The sequence below is a fragment of the Phoenix dactylifera genome, chromosome 8 (genome assembly GCF_051530095.1).
Source record: "Phoenix dactylifera cultivar Ajwa chromosome 8, Ajwa_hap1_PhDact_Kaust_v1.1, whole genome shotgun sequence".
Lineage (NCBI taxonomy): Eukaryota > Viridiplantae > Streptophyta > Magnoliopsida > Arecales > Arecaceae > Phoenix > Phoenix dactylifera.
In genome coordinates, this window is record NC_143197.1 from 11,073,369 (window position 1) to 11,080,735 (window position 7,367).

A 7,367-nucleotide genomic window follows, 5' to 3' on the forward strand; every position below is an offset into this window, starting at 1 on the left:
TGGTATAAGGTATAATTTGTTGTAGAATTTAGACTCTACCACATTGAATAACTTCAACCATTAGAGAGACTTTCATTCATGTACTAGTGAACTAGGAGAAAATAATTAATAGCTTAATTTGTCGTAGCAGCATCATACATTGGAAAACTTGGAGATTTTAGCCTAGCTAGATCTACCAATTTTGTCAGTCTATATGTTATGCGACTTGGCTCCATCGAACAATCGAAACTGTACCACATCATCAAATGGTCCAGTTGTCTCCTTGTTGTAGCCTACAAATACATGCTTGCATTGAGAAGAGAAAAAAAAGAGGGTTAATGTAAAGGCTCAACTTTTACATGGGCTATTAGGCTGGCCTGAAGAGGCTAGGTCCATTAACCAGTGATCAGGGTCGACCGATCGTCGTCGACCAAATGTGAGAGTGGTGGAAAAGAAGACCCCAACCTTCCCTGACGTGTCGGAACCCCAGCGTTTTAGGGTGATCCAAAGACCTCAAGAGATAAGTTTTCCATCCATTTAAGTCTTCCCCTCCTCCTCTATTAAACAGATAAAAAACCCTCGAGAATTGTCGTCGGTTCCAAGCTCCTCTTTCAGAACTATCTACCTTGGATTCTCGTTGGAGAAGCTACCAGACCGCCTCGCCGGACTGAGGAGAGAGAGTTCTATGCCTTCTTCTCTTTCTTTTTCGATCTTCTAGCCATTGTTCATACTCTATTAGGCCAGCAAATCACCAAAAATTTGACCGAAATAGCGGTCTCTTTCTCTGTGATTTTGCCGCCATCGACTACCGGATTGGGCGAGCTTCGATCAGGTGGATCGCCTGTGTCCGTGCAGGTGTTGGTCGAGATGATTAGAGGTGATCTTGGCCATGATTGCGTTATGGGCCTGTTGCTGGGGGTCCAAACCAAGAACGATTGGCACAGCGGTGTGAACGGGGTTCCCTTGGAATTACTTCGGTTGCGCTCCACCTTCCGCCGGAAAACCTGCAAGCAAGCCTCGCACCACCACCGGGGTAGTGGGGGCCCTCCGACGATCAAGTTAGGGGAGATCGAAGGACAAGGAGAGGTAGCAGGTAAGATGATACTCTGGAAAATCTTGCTTACCCTCCCCCTTCCCCCCCCAGCCGCATATATATCAGGCTGGAGGGTTTTTCCGGGGATTGGTCATCGTGTGGCGCGATGGGGTTGCCACTGACATGGTCGTTACAGGGCGTCGTGGGGCAGCGCTGGGTACGGCTATGGCAGGGCGTAGTGGAGCTCCGCTTTGTACGGCTGTTACAGGGGATCGTGGGACAGCGCCGGATACGGCCGTTGCAGGGAGTAGTGGAGCAGGGGGCCGTGGCGTGCCTCAGGGGAACAGTCTGTTGTTGTCAGGAGTTTGCCGACTCGGGGTCGGATCGCTGGATCAAGGAGCAGCCGACTCGGGGTCGGGCTGCGGAGCCGAAGATATCCGACCCGAGGTCGGATTGCTGGATCAAGGGGCAGCCGACTCGGGGTCGGGCTGCGGAGCCGAAGATATCCGACCCGAGGTCGGATTGCTGGATCAAGGGGCAGCCGACTCGGGGTCGGGCTGCGGAGCCGAAGATATCCGACCCGAGGTCGAATTGCTGGATCAAGGGGCAGCCGTAGTCTTCCTGGGCGCGCGTGCCGGTCACGTGGGGCATGGTGGCTAAGTTCCCCCGTAACAGTAGCCCCCCACTTCCGAGCCTGGAACCAGGAGGGGAACGGGTGAAGGGAGTGACGCTTCGAGATTGCCGCCATCCCTCGGAAAGGCGCGCGCGCTCCGAGCTCCCCACCTTCTTTATGGCGTATGGCGGTTGTCGCTGATCTGGCGGTCTGCGGATTTCGGCGGACATCCTTCCTTAATGGCGTCGATTCGCCTTTGGGGTGCGAACGATCCTTCGGCAGCCAGGCGTCCTCTGGCGTCACCGAGGCGTCACCCGCCTTTCCGCCTATTTAACCGGGGGCCCTTCCCCCGTCCGCCTTTCTCTTCACAGGCATCCTCGAGTTTCTCCCTTGTGCTGCTGCCGTTGCCGTCGGACTGTTCGTTCGCTCCTCCTTTGACGCTCTCGGAGCCGTTCTGCTGAGGGTCTCCTCCGAGGCGGACGACCGGATTGTGGCGAAGGTCATGGAAGCGAAGGCTCAGATTACGGAGCGAGCGGAGGCGGCGCTGGCCGAGAAGAGCGCGGAAATCGGGCGTCAGGCGGTACAGGCCTATCGTCAGTCCGCCGAGTTCATCCGTGACATGTCGGACGCGGGGTCCGACTCCTTTGCCTTAGGCTTCGATGAAGGCCTGGCAAGGGTGTCCGCTAAATACCCCGGAATTGACCTGAGTGGGGTCTCCCTGCTCGACTCCCCTCCGATGCCATTGCCTGCCGATTCTCCAACCGTCTCCCTACCCTTCGCGGACGTGCTCGCCGTTCCAGACCCAGGGGTTCCTCCAAGCTGACTCTCTGTACTTTTCTTTGTTCTTTTCTTTGTATATTGGCGTTTTGCCATGTTGTATGGGTCTCGGCCCTGATGCAACGAAAGTTAATGCAAACAAAGTGTTTCCTCATTTCACTTTCGTCCTTCCTCTTTTTAACTCCTGGTAGCGTCTCGCCGACTCCTGACTCTTGAAGTTCCTCCGGCTGGTCGGCCAAGGCTGGCGCAAGCCGAGGTGACCGGTCGGGGCTTCAGGCTAGTCTGCTCCCGGGATGATCATCGGGTTAGCCTGGCATCCGAGGGCCGAGCCTCAGGGAATTCCGCTCGTTGGTCGGCCAAGGCTGGCGCAAGCCGAGGCGACCGGTCGGGGCTTCAGGCTAGTCTGCTCCCGGGATGGTCATCGGGTTAGCCTGGCATCTGAGGGCCGAGCCTCGGGGAATTCCGCTCGTTGGTCGGCCAAGGCTGGCGCAAGCCGAGGCGACCGGTCGGGGCTTCAGGCTAGTCTGCTCCCGGGATGGTCATCGGGTTAGCCTGGCATCCGAGGGCCGAGCCTCGGAGAATTCCGCTCGTTGGTCGGCCAAGGCTGGCGCAAGCCGAGGCGACCGGTCGGGGCTTCAGGCTAGTCTGCTCCCGGGATGGTCATCGGGTTAGCCTGGCATCCGAGGGCCGAGCCTCGGGGAATTTCGCTCGTTGGTCGGCCAAGGCTGGCGCAAGCCGAGGCGACCGGTCGGGGCTTCAGGCTAGTCTGCTCCCGGGATGGTCATCGGGTTAGCCTGGCATCCGAGGGCCGAGCCTCGGGGAGTTTCGCTCGTTGGTCGGCCAAGGCTGGCGCAAGCCGAGGCGACCGGTCGGGGCTTCAGGCTAGTCTGCTCCCGGGATGGTCATCGGGTTAGCCTGGCATCCGAGGGCCGAGCCTCGAGAAATTCCGCTCGTTGGTCGGCCAAGGCTGGCGCAAGCCGAGGCGACCGGTCGGGGCTTCAGGCTAGTCTGCTCCCGGGATGGTCATCGGGTTAGCCTGGCATCCGAGGGCCGAGCCTCGGGGAATTTCGCTCGTTGGTCGGCCAAGGCTGGCGCAAGCCGAGGCGACCGGTCGGGGCTTCAGGCTAGTCTGCTCCCGGGATGGTCATCGGGTTAGCCTGGCATCCGAGGGCCGAGCCTCGGAGAATTCCGCTCGTTGGTCGGCCAAGGCTGGCGCAAGCCGAAGCGACCGGTCGGGGCTTCAGGCTAGTCTGCTCCCGGGATGATCATCGGGTTAGCCTGGCATCTGAGGGCCGAGCCTCGGGGAATTCCGCTCGTTGGTCGCGCGCCTATCACTTGCCGCTCGACGGGGTTTCTCCGTGGCCAGCTGCGATCGTGTTTCTCCTCCTCTCGAAGCGTCGCCTGGAGAACACCAGAAGGCCATTAAATGCTAATTGAGGCGTTACCTGGAAAATCGGACCGGCCAGTTGCTGCTTGCGAGGAGTGCCAGTTAAGCGGCCGCGATACGCGCGTTCTTCGAGGCGGATGCGGCCTGGGCGCGTGCGGAGATACGTGGGCCGCGGGATACACGCCGCCCGGAGTGTCCTGCACGAAGAATGCAATTAAGGAGAACGACGCTTAGGAGATCGTGGGGTGATAAGCCTCGAGAGCCGGAACGGCTCCGGATTCGATGTGCCCGCATTTATTGGAGCCACCCGCATGGGAACGACCGGGGGGCCACAGTTTGGCTATAAATATAAGCGCAGGTGCGGTGGAGCCTGCCAAGCCGGAGCTGTTCAGGTTGCCATGGATCGTGGACCTCCTCTCCGGCGCGTGGCTGAGAAATCCCTGCCGGAGGAACGGGAGGCGCGCCCCTCGCGACTTCCACCAACTAGCCGTTTCATCTGGGATCAACGGGAAGATTCTCCCCGGTGGAACTCCGCTCTAGGCGTTTCATCCGGGATCACGCCTCCTCGCGCTCTTCTTCCTTGTATTCCTTTCCTCCCCTTCTCCTGGGGAGGACCGGAATATCCCTTGGAGGTGGCGTTCCTCTAGGAGCAATGTGAACTTCTTCTTCGTCCGCGCCGGCTTTTCGTCTTTTGCGTGAGGCGTCGATGGCGCCTCCGGGGGGAAGCACCCACGTCCGGTGGGATTGCAGCTGCTTCGGGTGGAGGGTTCGGGATCCCGGATCTTCAGCTCTACGGAGTCCCCACCTCTTCCTTACTTTCTTTACTCCCCAATCCCCCTCTGGGAATTCTTTGTAATCACACGAACACGCCATTGTAACCAGGAATTATTGAAATGAAAAGAACTATATATTTTTTTTGAACTGTCTTTCTGGCTTTGTCTTTCTACTGGTAATATACCCGCAGGTTAGCGGAATTCCAGCTCCTTGGAATTTCTCGACTATCTAGGGCCTCCAACTGGTAGGAGCCAGGTCGGTTTACCCAGCGAACCCTATACGGGCCTTCCCAATTTGGCGCCAGCTTTCCACCTTTCGTGGGTTGAGATGCTTTGGCTCGCCTTAGCACCAGATCTCCGATTCTGAAAAGTTTTGGTCGGACCTTGGAGTTATAATATCGGGCCACCCTCCGCTGATACATCGCCATCCGAACCTGCGCCATTTCTCTCGCTTCTTCCAAGAGGTCCAGGTTCCCTCGGAGTTGCTCCGAATTGGCCTCGGGTCGGTGCGCGGCCACCCGGGGCGAGGGGAGTCCGAGCTCCACGGGGACAACCGCTTCCGTGCCATAGGTTAGGCTGAAAGGCGTCTCCCCGGTAGGGGTCCGATGCGCGGTCCGATACGCCCAAAGGACGTTCTCGAGTTCTTCGACCCAAGCTTGCCTCGTCCGACCGATTCGCGCCTTAATTCCTTGGAGGATTGTCCGATTTGTCACCTCGGCCTCGCCGTTGGTTTGGGGATGCGACACAGATGTGAACCGATGCTCGATCCCGAACTCCTCGCAGAAGTCACGGAAATGCTTGTTGTTGAACTGTCGACCATTATCCGAGATGAGGACCCGGGGTACCCCAAATCGGACAATGATGTTTTTCTTCACGAACTTCCGGACTTGCGCCTCCGTGATAGTGGCCAGCGGCTCTGCCTCCACCCACTTGGTGAAGTAGTCGATTGCAACAATCAAGAATTTCTGCTGGGCGGAAGCGACGGGGAATGGTCCGAGGATATCCATTCCCCACTGTGCGAAGGGCCAGGGTGCGGTGATTGGTGCCAAGGGGACAGAAGGGACTCTCTGGACGTTGGCGTGGCGCTGGCAGGCGTCGCATTTCCGTACGTGATCCTTTGAGTCCTCCAACAAGGTAGGCCAATAATAGCCTTGCCTCATGATCTTGTGCGCCAAGGACCTAGCCCCCGAGTGCGATCCGCAGACGCCCTCATGGACTTCGCCGAGGACGTAGGCCGCCTCCGAGGGGCGGAGGCACCTTAAGAGGGGGGCGGTAAACGAGGTCCGATACAGCCTCCCTTCATAGAGTACGTAGTGGGCGGACTTCCTGACAAGTCGCCGAGCTTGATCTTCGTCTTCAGGGAGGATCCCTTCGGCGAGGTAGGCGACGAGCGGGTCCATCCAAGACGGCTCCGGATCAATCGCCATCACCGCTCCAGCCTCGCCGATGCTTGGGGCATCTAGGGTCTCCAGGTAGATTGCCCTCGACAAGTTGTGCGCCTCTGCGCCCACCAAGCGGGACAACCTGTCGGCCCTGGCATTTTCGCTTCTGGGGACCTGCTGGAGGTCGACGCTGCCGAGGTCGGGAATGAGTGCTTGCACCTTCCGGACGTAGTTCCGCATGGTCGGGCTCCGGGTCTCGAACTCCCCACGGACCTGCCCGACCACCAGCTGGGAGTCGGTGAAGACCTTCAAACGCCGGATGCCGAGCTCCCCGGTGAGTTTGAGTCCCGCGACTAGGGCCTCGTACTCCGCCTCGTTGTTGGTCACTGAAAATCCAAACCTCAAGGCATACTCGGCTATCACTCCATCAGGACTGGTAAGGACCAGCCCGGCCCCTCCACCCTCGGGGTTCGACGACCCATCGATGTGAAGCGTCCAGGTCGGGAGGTCGAGGCTGGGCGTTTCCGGCGGTCTAGGTTCCGCCTCCTGCACCGTGTACTCAGCGAGGAAGTCCGCGAGCACCTGGGCCTTAATGGCGGGTCGAGGCTGGTAGCGGATGTCGAACTCACCGAGTTCTACTGCCCACTTCACCAGCCGTCCCGCATTCTCGGGGTTGCTGAGGATCTGTCGTAGTGGTTGATCAGTTAAGAGGGTGACAGAATGGGCCTGGAAATAGAGGCGGAGCCTCCTGGTCGCGGTCAGCAGCGCGAAGGCGATCTTTTCAGCCTTCGTATACCGCGCCTCGGCATCCCGTAGGATCCGGCTGATGTAGTACACGGGCTTCTGGAGCTTTGCCTCTTCCCGAACCAGCACCGCACTGACCGCGGTTGGGGAGACCGCCAGATAGAGGTAGAGCATCTCCCCTTCTTGCGGCTTGGACAGCAGGGGAGGAGACGCCAGGTATTCCTTGAGCTGGTCGAACGTTGCTTGACATTCGGCCGTCCAGAGGAAGTCTTTCGGGCGTTTCAACACCTTGAAGAATGGTTGGCAGCGTTCGGCCGATTTTGCCACAAATCGTCCGAGCGCGGCGACCCTTCCAGCGAGCTCCTGAACCTCTTTCACTTTGGTCGGAGGGGACATACCTTGGATAGCCTTGATTTTGTCCGGGTTGGCTTCGATACCCCGCTGGTTGACAATGAAACCGAGGAACCTCCCGGCCGAAGCGCCAAAGGCGCACTTCGCTGGGTTCAGCTTCATGCAAAACTTCCGCAAGGTGGTGAAAGTCTCCTCCAGATCCACGATGTGCTGGTCTGCCTGGCGGCTCTTTACCAGCATATCGTCCACGTACACCTCCATGTTCCGGCCGATTTGCTCTTTGAAGATTTTGTTGACGAGGCGCTGGTAAGTGGCGCCAGCATTCTTC